The sequence below is a fragment of the Stegodyphus dumicola genome, chromosome X1 (genome assembly GCF_044657685.1).
Source record: "Stegodyphus dumicola isolate Sdum_Otavi_A_Nest chromosome X1, ASM4465768v1".
Taxonomy (NCBI): domain Eukaryota; kingdom Metazoa; phylum Arthropoda; class Arachnida; order Araneae; family Eresidae; genus Stegodyphus; species Stegodyphus dumicola.
In genome coordinates, this window is record NC_140780.1 from 161,193,224 (window position 1) to 161,206,868 (window position 13,645).

Below are 13,645 nucleotides of genomic sequence, written 5' to 3' on the forward strand. Positions count from 1 at the left end.
CTCGAAGGTCTTTGGAGGCTATAGTCATGGTATTCGAGCCGTCAATTTACAAACGACGAGTGGTCAAGGACTATCAGCCCAACCCGAACTGGCCTCTTCGTTATTTTGTTGTCGGGTAGTGACTGTTGAAGAAATGTCGGGAAAATTAAATGAAAACCTCGTGAAAGAAATCACGGGTAATTCGACCACCAGTTTTCGGAATTTGTACGAGCAAAATGTAGGAGCGATTCCCAGTGCCAAACTCATGGCTTCTACCAATACGTTCCCAGTGTGTACGGCCACAGAGGCATTTAATGATCGCGTGGTAGCAATTCCTTTTGACGCCGTGTTTACGAAAAATGCTCCATCCCTCACCTCAGAACAAGTGATGCAGGATCAATATTTACTCGAAACCAAAGATTCTATCGTCGAAGATTCCTATAAAGGTTTCTTTTTAATGATTTATCTGCATCTGGCCCACAATATTAACATGGAGGACGGCATGATCCGTTACCGTTCCGAACCTGAAATATTAGTAGAATTCAAAAAAGAATTTCTATCTTCGACCGATATTTTTACACAATTCAAACAGTATGCCGATGTACAAATCATTCCCGGTTCTGTTACGACCTTTAACGAACTGAAATCGGCCATTCGACAATTTTTGAAAACGATGCGCGACACCTCCATCCACGAAACGGAACTCATTATGCGTTTCAATGATGAATTTGGACATTTGAAACGGACCGAAATGGATTTCAGTTCCTTTTCAGCCGAAAATAATATTTCCTCTTCTTTGGATATAGTAGAACCCCTTCAGTTTGAAAATGCCGAATTGAATTCGTCTCTCAAACGAAAGCATGACGACGAAGAGGGAGAACACTCAACCACGAAACATTTAAAAGTGGACGATGAACCCATTGATCTGCCTCAGCATAAAAGACAAGTTATTTATTACGATAATGTTATCATCAAAAATCTGAAAAAAGACAAGAATTACTAACCTTTTTACATATGCATGAGGTAAGTTCCCAACATTTCATTGTGTAATGACTTGGAAAAAACAAAAGTTGACTGAAGAAAGCCAGATTTCAAGATGTTTCTTCTTCAAAAACACAGAATCATGTGAAGTGAAACTCGCAATGCTGAAATATATAAGTGAGAGTCCATTCTTAAAACATGGTGATGTCCGTTCGATCGAGTCGGGTTGGAAAAATTTCTTAACAGCTGAGAAAAAATTCTAAAGATTTAAAAAAAAAAAAAAAAAAAAAAAAACTTTTTGTTAATTTTTATCATGTCTTTAGACATGATAAAAATTAACTTTACCACCCCTCACCCCTATTTTGGTTTGAATCAGGTGTCAACATGTTTCTAAAATAAATTTCCAAGAACGATATGACTCATTCTTTTGTTTAGAAATCTAGTTTTAGAAAGGGTGAGACATCATTCACAACAAAAAGAAAAAAGGGGGTAGAGTTAATTTTTATTATGTCTAAAGACATGATAAAAATTAACAAAAAGTTTTTTTTTTTTTTAAATAGAATTTTTTCTCAGCCAGCTTCGAGTCATTCTTTCTCTTCTCACTGACTATATATAAGAACGTTGTTCTTACAGTCCTGGTATTGACATTAACGTAGCTGCTAGAATAAAAGCCATTGTAGGTATTTCAGCTAAGCACAAACAGAGGCATGGAAACAACTTTTTAAGAATTTCTTCAACGGGTACCGTGGATTGATGAACGCAGTTTCCTGCAGCATCGCATGTGCGTTTATAATGTTCTGAGAGAAGATACTTGTACTGTTCAAAATAATTCCAGGGAATGAGGACTTTTCCACTACATGTTTTAGCAAAGTAGATTTCACCTTGGGCATCTTTCAGGACGTAAGGTTCTTCATTTTTCACTAAATAATATTCGTTCCCTCGGAAATCCACCGGGTATCGTTCTTTTCCGTCCGCGTATTTGGCCAGAACGAATTCGTTTTGAATTTGAATAACGAGGGATTTTTTACGTTGTAGAGGATATTTTTCATTTCCTTTCCGATCTTTGGCATAATATGGAAGGCCGTCTCGAGTTTTAGCGAAAGGATCACCTTTGTCGGGATAGATTTCCCCCTTTTGGGAGTGAATGGCATACCTTTCATGACCATATTCACTTTTCACAAAGACTGGATCTTTTTTTCGATATTTGTAATATTCGCTACCATATCGATTCGGATAAAATTCCATTATATTGCTTTATCTTTTCAAAAATAAATTTCTCGTCTAATGATTTTATTTTTACTTTTCTTCATGAGCATGTTTAGCTAATAAATATTGATGATATTTATTGCCGTGCATTAAATAATCCATTGTGATCCAAGCATATTTCGGATTCGCGAGTAGTGCGTAAAAATATAAGAGATAGATGCAAGTGACATGGTAATGAGCAGAATCTTTACTGAAAAAACTGACTGGCCATTTTGCGAATAGGGTCTAAGATTTCTTCATTCGATAAAATAAATTCTTCATCATTCCATTCCAGGGCATTAAACAGGGGCTGCTGATCGATTAAAAGATATAGGTGTCCATATTGCGACATATTATCTAACACGTGACGGATATGAGCAACGGCTTATCATGTCTTCTAGACATGATAAAAATTAACTAACCCCTTTTGTTTTCAATGATGTCTCACCATGTTTCTAAAAATACACCATGACTCATTTATTTCTTGGAATTTTATTTTTAGAAAGGGTGAGTCATGGTCTAATTTTCGAAAGGGTGAGACATCATTCCTAGACAAAAAGAGTAGATAGTTAATTTTTATCATGTCTAGAAGACATGATAAAAATTAACAAAAAGTTTTTTTTTTTTTTTTTTTTTCAGCTCTGAAAAAAAAAAAAAATTTTTTTTTTCCAACCGACTGGATTGAAAAGACATCCCAATCTTTTTAAGAATGGATTGTTTCAGATATTTTTCTTTCTCTCACGACTTTAGTTTTTAAACAGTATATTAATGCAGATTAGGAACGCAAGTATGACCAAGATACCTATCATAGAAAGAATGATTTTTGTCCAGTTGGTGGTGGATTGATGATTATTTTCGTCAGACTGTATCGGGTTGGCATATATTTTCTTCTTTCTTTTCTTCTTTTTCTCTTCCTCTTCCACTGGATCTTCTTGTCCTGGAAGACCGCTTTCCACTTTCTCGACCACTTTACCCTCCGAGTTATTATATATAACTTTATAGGGTTGGAACCCGTGTCGAGAAGCGCGTTTAGATCTCAAATTGGTCAAATAATCCATCGGTTTCGAATGCGATCGGTACAAGTAGCCTATCAAATTTTCGGGTTCAATTCTAGGGTCTCGTATAAACGCAGGCGTCCAGGGCTTGTCATTTAAATTGGGAACAATGATGATTTGATCACACGTGATGGGTTATCCACTCGCAAAGATTTGTTCCTCACTCACTTTCTTGAACTGGACAATGTACTCGTTATTATATCGATCGACCGGGTAGTAATATTCATCCAATTTATTTTGAGCGTACCGGTTTCCTAAAGGTTTTTGGGTAATGCGCTTATCGGCATGAATAATTTCCGGATAGATTTCATTATTGTCTGCATCTTTGGCGTATCGTTTCACGGCCGGATCTTTCATCAATTGATCGTACGATCCTTTGTCCGTCACTAATTATCGTTCGTTGCCGTGTTGATCGACCGGGTAAATAATGACCCCGTTCTTATCATGAGCATAAAAGAATTCTTTCAGCCTCGTCATGGCGAATTGACCGCTATCCGGGTAAATTTCGCCTCCATCCGCTTTCCGCGCATACACTTGGTTCTGATCGGTATCTCTTCCAAAGATGACTTGCTGAGTGAAAGGGTGAAGGATTTGATAAAATTCATCGCCTGTAGCATTTTTAGGATAGATGGGTTTACCCTGAGAATTGATAGGATAGAACGGAATACCGTTTTTATCGAGGGCGTAAGACATGTATTCGGGCTTGTGTTCCGTATCGTCGGCCAACAAGGGATATTTTTCATTTCCTGTCTCATCTTTAGCATAATAATACCGCCCGTCGGCATCTCGAGCAATCATGTCGTTCCCAAACAAATCTTTGGGATACATTTCGGCCCCGGAATGCTCTTTGGCATAAATTTCTCGACCCTGGTACTTTAGAAAGACGGGCAAGTTATTGATTTTTCCATAATACTCCTCAAATTTTTTTTCTCCACCGATATACACGGGTTTTTTAGCATAATGGGGAACTTTATATTTGTCTAGGGCATACAGTAGACTGGGATCGTCAGTGGTAATATATGTTTCAAATTCCCTTCGATCCTTTCTATATCGCTGATTTCCAAGATTGTCGACTGCATAATACTCATCTTTTGCCATCGAAGATCCTTTGGTAATCGTTTTGCTTTATTCGTCATTGTCGTCATGGTAAATTCTCGGATAATATTCGTCCAAGTTTTCATCTTTCGCATAAATGCCTCCTCTTAAAGCATCTAAGGCCGGTTCGTCCCTATTTCCAATTCGAATATACGTTTCGAGACCGTTGAGTTGCTTGGGATAGTATTCGTCCCCACTCGCTCTCTTAGCGTAATAAGGGGTTCCATCGATGTTCCTAGCCGGCATTTCATTGTGCAAACGATCTCGAGCGTAAATTTCATCGTTGAATTCGTTTACGGGATAATATTCACCTAGCGTATTGTTTCGGAAATACATTTCGTCCTGATCCGGAGAGAGTTCAAACAGCGGTCGTTTTGTGACGAGATTAAACGGGTATTGGAATTTATTGTTCTCTAAGGGAATATAGATCCGTTGACCATTGGAATCGAGAGGGGCATATTCGATGGGGAATTGATTTACATCGAGTTTTCGAGCATAGTAAGGCTTTTGATGCTCGTCTTTGGCAAAATAGGGTCGATGGTGCTCGTCTAAAGCATAGATTTGTTCTTTGGTCTGAGGATTTTCCGGATACCATTCTTTTCCTCCGTAGAACAGATACACCATTTTTCCGTTTTCCATGGGAAACATGGGTTCCCCATCACTATCAAATCCATACACGGGACGGTTTTGAGCGTCGACGGGTAAAATAGAACGGTTCAGATGATCGACGGCATAGACAGGGGTTATTTTACCGGTGATGGGAGAGATTTGTTTTGCAAACACAATATTTCCATCGGGATCCAGCATATAAAATTCATCTCCTTGTCGATTCTTAGCATAAATCTCATTTCCGTCAGCCAATTTGGCATAGCGCTTATCTGATTTCATTCGATCGGGGTAGTATTCTTCGTAATTGAGGAGATCTCGCCTATGCCGACGAATTATTTCTTCATCCACGTCCATGGGAATATTGCCTACATTATCATTATTAGGAGGATTGTCATGGATTGGAGGAGGATGGTTAGATGGATTGCTTGGAGGGTGATTGTTAAGGGGGTTGTCAACGACTGGGTCTCCTACATGATTAGGAGGAGCTGCTTCCATTCGAAGCAATTTTCGTTCCGCTTTATCAGATTTGGATTTATCCCTTCGAACCATTTTTTTAAAATTAATATGAGTTACTTTATTATTATCTCTTCTCTTCTGACTCAGAACAAAGAAAACAAAAATATGGTATCGATCCTCTTATGGATTTTATTATTTCTCTTTATCCACCATCCCGTTTATAATGCTTACCAGAATATTACGTATCGGACCCTTTATTACGAGACATTAGGTCAAGAATAGAGAAGAAGAAGAAAACAAAACAAATGGATTCCTTAACATTAGGAACGCTTTTAGTCGCTGGAGCGTATACGTCCTTCGTGATCCTGTTTTGTCTCATTTTAACACAAAGCTGGTTCTTTCTCCTTTTCCTCCTCATCAACGGACTCATTTTTCTCTTTCTGGCTTTTGGATACATTCGCAAGCTGACGATTTTTACAACTTTCGGGGAATTGCTCGGTAGTTTGGTGCAAAACAAAGACGTGGGAGATTGGTATTGCCGTTTTCTTCAATGGTGGTTTAAGTAAAGAGAATGGATACTCAAACCTTTAAACGTTTAAAACGAACTTATTTAGAAGATGAACCGATCGTTTCGAACGAACTCCAAGAAAGCCAGGCTCGTGTTTCACCGTTCGTGGCTCATAAAATTCATGAACTTTTACACTTCAAAACCCCTTCTTCTCCACCTCCTCCTCCGGGTATTGACGTCACCCACTTTACGACCGCTTTCCGAGAAGAAGAGCCCCAACAACGATTAGATGAAGTCGTCGTCACCTATTTATTATTCATGGCCAATTTAATGAACCAAGATAAATGGGGACGGACATTTCTACGACCTGGAGCTTGGGTAGGCGAATACAGTTGGATTCAACTCTTTAAATTGACCACGTACTGCGTCTTAACGCTCCTGTACCGTATTCGATGGAAGAGCGAATACTTTTTCTTTTTAGACGAAGCGGTGATTGAATTACTCCAGGGGAAAAGTCAGACGATTCGAGACTTGATGATCCGGATTGGCATTTCCGTATCCCCACAACCTTTTCCAGCCGAAGATTATTTTCATCACATCAATTACCACAACACGTTGGTCTTTGGTCCTTATTACTGGCGGCTTTTACATTGGATGGCCGAAGCGTTTTCAGTTCAGGACGAGCAGGACGAGGATATTCGTCTCGCGAAAACTCTTTGGAGAGACTTTGTGACAGAATCTTTATATCGAACTCTCCGATGCGGGATTTGTGTGTATAATTACTTATCCAAACTCAAAACGTATAAAGAACGGTTTTTAGGCGAACACTTTGCCCACGTCTGGTTTCAATTTCATAATGAAGTGAATGCCAGTCTTCAAAAGCCACCTTATCCTGAATCGGAATTCCAGAAAGATCAAGAATATATGCGAGCTGCGTTAAAAAAATAAAGAAGCACGGGATCTTTTCTGACTCGTCTCGGGAATCAAGTATGCGGAACAACCAGCATGGGTTCCATTCAAGATCTTTTCAAGAAATGTCAAGATGCACCCGTGACCGTTGTATTAGGTAATTTAGGAAGGCATCCTTCCCTCTTATCCTATCATTTGGAAACCCTTTTTGTTCGACATCATAAAACGGTCCATATTCTTCTCGATGATTCCAACGATTGGTTCGTCAGCGGGTTAGATCCGTCTTACGAATGCGACGGCACGCATTGCGATCTTCTCATCTGGATCGAACCGAATTTTGGAGACTCGGTGGTCAAACCAGCGTATGCCGATCGTCTCATTGTTTTCACGAGCCATCTTCATCTCAATTTATCTAATTGTCAGTTACTGAATTATCATTTAGGCGATCCCTACGACCTTCCTTCCAGTACCATGAAACCGTGGATCGAAGATGAGGCTGAAATATATCCACACAATGAAGTGCTGTACCCAAGGAAATATCAAACTGGGAGATGGTGGAAGCAAGTCGAGAATGAAATGGATGTCTTTCATTTGAAACTGTGTCGGACAGCTCAAGAATGCTATCTCAGCATGTTAAACGCTCTCGAGATTGTTGGAAAGTATCGTCCCAAAACCTGGCGATTCCTTCTTTCCGAATATATGAAAAAGTCATTGGCTTTAAATCTTCGGATGGGATTAAAGAAATGGGATGAATATCAGTCCCAATCCATTCCATCGGTTCGAGTCCGATCCTTACATCCGTCATCGGCTAATTTACTCAAACCCATCTATGGTCTCGATTCTTTTTTCCACTCTCAATTAGTTTCCTCACTCTGGTTTTCTTCCTCAGGTTCGATTGATTCTGTTTCCTCCTCCTCTTCCTCATCAGAAGTTTCCCAAGGTCCCAATAATTCATACATGAGTAAATCATCTAAATCAGCCTCATCGTCTGAAGACCTGATGCGGTTTTCATAATCGTAAATTACATCATATAAAAAAGAACGTCGCAAAAGGAGAAACATAGAAGTTAATTTCTGCAGGACATCTTCAAACGGTTCTCGGCAGACAGGACACGTCAATGCTTTTTCTCTCCAAATGTCAATACATTTCGTGTGGAACTGATGTTGGCACGTTAAAGTAGAAATGGTTTCTACATCTTCGGCAATGAGTTCGTCTAAGCAAATTGGACAACATTCGGCCATTTTGTTTCTACTGTTTCTTCTTCTTATTATAAATATTTTTTTTGATTCAAAAACCTATTAAAAAAATTATAAATAAGTAAGAGTTCTTCATTATACCAAAAATAAAAGAAGCATCATGTCTCCCTCAAAAACTAGTAAATTAGTCTACTCTATTTATGAAAATCAATATGAAACTTGGTGTTTACAAATGCATAAAGATCTAAATCATACCGAAACACTTCAAGAATATCACCAATATCTTATCGATCAAAAACAACGTTCCGCGAAATATATTTCAAATGCTTTAAATGCTATTCGACGAAAATGGTTCTTACCTTCTGCAGATGAGGTGGTGGTCAAGAAACCTCGTCGTCGAAAACACCAACTTTTTACAGCAGAGCAGATGAATCAAATCCGTAATCACTGTCTCTCCAATTATGAAACAGACGAACTGTCGCTGATAGTCTTATTACTTTTAGAAACGGAATTGAGGATGATTCACATCTTGGGCTATCTAAACAATGATCCAGAGAAACGAAAAGCGTTTGCGTCTAAATCTTTAAAAGTCTATAAGGATCCAAATCAGATAAAGTTATTCCAGTTTCTTTTCAATGCTCCTCCATCCAAACTATTTGGAAAAACTCATTACCAGTATTTATTTAATCTAAAGCGACGATTGAAGAAACAGTATAACATCAAAGGAGCTTCCTTCGAAATGCTGAAGCGGTCTCGATATCTCGTGAAAGCAAAGGCGAAAACGAATAAATCAGAACCCAGTGAGTGAAACTTATATATCGACTTATATATCGTTATCAACATCTCCAAAAAAAGAAAGTAAAACCGACCGACTGGTGGAAAATATTTCTCAAAAAAATCTAATGTGATATTAAAAAAAAAAAAAAAAAAAAAAAAAAAAAAAAAAAAAAAAACTTTTTGTTAATTTTTATCATGTCTTAGACATGATAAAAATTAACTCTACCCTCCTTTTTGTTTGGAATGATGTCAACATGTTGTCTAGACATGTTTCTAAGTATAAATTTCCAAGAAAAGCATGATTCATTCTTAGAAATCTATTTTTAGAAAAGGTGACATCATTCAAAATAAAAAAGAAGGTACAGTTAATTTTTATCATGTCTAAAAGACATGATAAAAATTAACAAAAAGTTTTTTTTTTTTTTTTTTTTTTTTTTACTATCAAATTTTTTTGAGAAATATTTTTCAACAGTCGGTCGGTTTTACTTTTCCATTTGGAAATAGATCTGTTGATATAACAATGTATAGGAGATGGATCTGTTGATAACAAAATATTATACACCAGTCGTGAGTCTTACTTTTCCATTTTTGCGTACTGTATTTATTTTTATTTTAAGAATCATCTAATTCCTTCTACTTCGTCTTTGTCGTCTCATTTCTCTCCAAAATGCATTCGGTCGACCAAAATAAGGGTTGACTTCCCGTTCTTCATCATCTGAGGTAGGTGAACTTTGTCTAGGTGTATCCATATAAGCATAATCTCCCACTAAATCTTCTCTTCTCTGTCTTCTGGGTCTCGTTTGACTGGTACTAGGCCCTGAAAAAATGAGACCATGGCCTCCCAGATCGACTAATTCTTCTTCGGGTCTTCGTCGTTGCCTTGGCGGTTCTTCCACCTCTGGTTCTTCCTCCTCCTCCTCTTCATCCGAATCTATTCTTAAATGTTCCATTTGCAATGTTCCGCTGGTAAAATACAGCATATCATCCTGGCTGATACGAGTCCGACAGGTCGGGCATTTCTTTTTACCATACTCTCGAATCCATTTCTTTATACATTTAATATGAAAGGAATGCTCACAATCGAGATTGTAGACTTTATGGCGTTTCGTTTCTTTGAAGGCTTCAAGCAAATTCCACAGATTTCTTCCTCTGCGTCTGCCATTTTTCCCAATTATTTACTTGATTATGACATATCCATCTCTTCGCCATCTTCGTTTCTTCTTCCTCCTCCTCCTCCTTGACATATTTCTTGACGAGAGGGAACTTGAGATTCCTTCGTCGCTACATTGAGTAACATTCTCAATTCTTTTTCCATATACCCGTCGGAACATAAGAACAGTTTCACCATTTCCATCGTCCAGAAAATTTCTTCGTCGGATTTTTCAAATTCGCGTATTTTCAAGGCCACTTTCTGTACAAGACGGTAAAATTTCTTACCCGTCGCGATCGAACCTTTCACTAATCCTTTACCTTTGAGCTTGGAAATAATAAACCCGGTCCCGAAAAGATATCCGAGGTACTCATCAATTTGGGTGGCATTTTTCGTCATCTCTTCGTCTTCTTTCGGAACAAACAGGACGTAGGGGAAATTTTGTTTGAACGCAAACTGCTTTATTCGATCATCCGCTTTTCCTAGGAACACTTTCGCTAAAAAGGTTTCGATTCGACTCATTTTTTCAATAAATTCTAGTGATAAGGCATCGCACGTGCCGCCTTGTTGAATCTCTCGAAGGAGGTAGTAGAATTCTGTATTCCGATGGTACCGTAATTTGAGAAGTGACCAGTTTTCGCAATTGCTGGGTCAAGAACGATTCTTTGAAGAAGAAGGGGCGACGACAAATGCGAACTCCAAACTCAAACACGAAATTCGCCACCACGTTGAGTTCGTTCCGGCATAAATTGCAATAAATCATGACGTGCACAAGATCAAATAGGGTCGTGTAAGGAGAATAACGAGCCCGAATTTGATTCGAGGCTTTCATTTCCAAACATAATTGATAAGCGGGATCCTTTTCAACATCCTTGGAAGTAGGAGGTAGAAGGAACGAAGCATCGTCGCCGTCACATATTTTTACATAGGGAGCTAGGACTTTGTGATAATAACTTAAGAAATTGAAAGGTTGGTCCTCGTCTTGATGGACATTTTCCATGAGCGATTTCATGTTGGTGAAAAGAGCGTGCAGAGCCGCTTTATCGACTTGGGAGTGATTCTCTTCATTGGCGATTTTTTCAATATGCTGGGCGTATTCGTCCATGTATTCGATCATGAACCGTTCGAGCGATTTATACGATTCAAAAGGTTCGGCCTGGGATCGAAAAGGGGCATTCACGCATTGTAATAATCGAATCCCGTTTAATAAAATACGTAACGTGACGGAAACATTACGGATCGGTAAAATACCAGGAATCCCTATGAGAGGAAATGTGCAGGGTACGTTCAAATCTCCCGTCCAATTCGCATATTCTCGAGCTAGACGAGCTGATAAGAACGGATCACTGTCATCAGGAAAGGATGCTTGTAAAATAAAAGCATATGCATCTTGAATTTGATCACATTCCGTGCACTGCAATTGACCATTGACACCTGCTACGATTTTATCGGGACCGTGACACGTTGAAATGAAATCAAGGAACATGGTAACCAAGATCCTACTTGTATTATTCTTATCATGCCGTATACACCTATTGAAATAAGACGGGAAATTCGTCGTTCGTATTATGAACGAGGGCAAACGGTTCGTCAAATTGCTCGACACTTGAATGTCGCTCCTTCCACAGTTCAATATTGGATCTCCCGCTCCTCGGAAAATGAGGAGAACTATCAAACCAAACACAAATCCGGCCGACCTCGAGCCACGACCCAAGAAATGGATCAACGTATTTTTGAAATGTCGACGGGTGATCCTTTTTTACCCGCGACGGATATTGGTCGTCGATTACAAGTGCCTTGCACCGCTCAAACGGTTCGTCGAAGATTAAAAGAAAAAGGATTAGTGTCGCGCATCCCCGTCCGAAAAGATTATTTGCGGGAGATTCATCGTCAACGACGCTACGACTTTGCTTCTAAACGTGCGGAATGGACGGTTGACGATTGGTCCCGGATTATATTTTCCGATGAGAAAGTATTCAGTTCGATCGGGTACGGTCCTATTCGCGTATGGCGGCCTCGACAGGTCCTGCGTTATCAAGACGAACGTTATTTTTCTTCTGCGTTAGAAGGCCGTCAACGTTCCGGTCGTTTTAATCTCAGTGTCTGGATGTGCATGAGCGGAAAATTTCCCAACCAAATCCGTCGAATCGGGATCCAGCATTTAAATGCCGACTATTACCTCTCTAATATTTTAGAGCCGGTGCTTCTCGATCATAGTCAACCTCCCGATGTTTCTTTAAACCCTTTGATCACCGAACACCGTCTCTTGTTCATGCACGATCTCTCTCCGATCCATACGAGTTTACGCGTCACACAATGGATTCGAGAACATGAAATTCCTATGGTCGAAGACTGGCCTCCTAAAGGAGCTGATTTGAATCCCGTCGAAAATGTTTGGGCGGAATTAGAACGTCGATTAGCGAATCGGGTAGCTCGAAACCGATTGGAATTATGGGACTTGGTCCGCGATGCTTTTTATAGTTTGGAAGAAACTTATTTTGAAACATTAATCGCGTCCATGCCTCGACGAATTGCATCTGTCATAGAACACAGAGGAGGTTGGACAAAATACTAATCATCATCTATAAAAAAAGACACTTCATTTGGTTCTTCAATGAATATATTTATTGACACCATATTTCACTATTTGTTGCAGGGCAATCATAGCCATAAATCGATGACAATATTTCGTTCCACAATACCCACATTGCTGTGGACGACGAGAAGGTTTATAGCTTACTGTCCATACAGATTTAACACGGAGCAATTGATAAATTTTTTTTCGACAATGTTCATTCGCGACATACAGTCTTTGAATATGAAGTTTTCGCAGATCCTCATTCAATTGCTGAATCCATTTGGTATGCGGCCGATACGTTTTCATGTCTCTAGAGGCAAACCGGACACTGTTTGTCAGAGTGTATCCATCAGACGTGATGGCCAGCACACCTATGACACTCGGATGAATTTCAGTTCGATATTTCTTTTTTTTAGTAGAAGAAGTAGAATGAGATGAGGAGGGAAGATCTTCTTCGATTGTAGAACGCATGTGTGGTGGAGAGGATTGGTCCATTATTTCTGAATAATGAGAGGAAGAAGACGAAATGGGCAATAACGGTGGATTGAAATTCAGAGAAGGAGTATCACGAATTGGATTAGGTTTCTTCTTTTTGATCCTACGGCGGACAGGTGGAGGAGAAGGAGTTGGCGATATATCAGACCACGACGTGATATACTCATTCTCCGAAGAAACACATTCATATAAAGGCGAAGAAGGTTGCAAGTCCAAACAGGGTTCATTATCGTCTTCACACGTCATGATTAAGTCTCCCGTAGCCATCTGTTCTAGACCTATCTGCTCAAGAAAATGAGCCGCGATTCCTTCTGCAATCGTTTATATAGAGAAAGAGTGAGAGGGGGGGAATGAAAGTAGGTAAGAGTAAAAAAGATAAGTCGTTGGGAAAAATATTTCTCTCAGAAAATTTTTCAACCTAAAAAAAAAAAAAAAAAAAAAAAAAAAAAACTTTTTGTTAATTTTTATCATGTCTTTAGACATGATAAAAATTAACTATACCCTCTTTTTCAAATGATGTTGATAACCTGTTGTCTCGATATGCTTCTAAAAATAGAACATGACTCATTTCTTTCTTGGAAATTTATTTTTAGAAACATATTCGAAAGGATG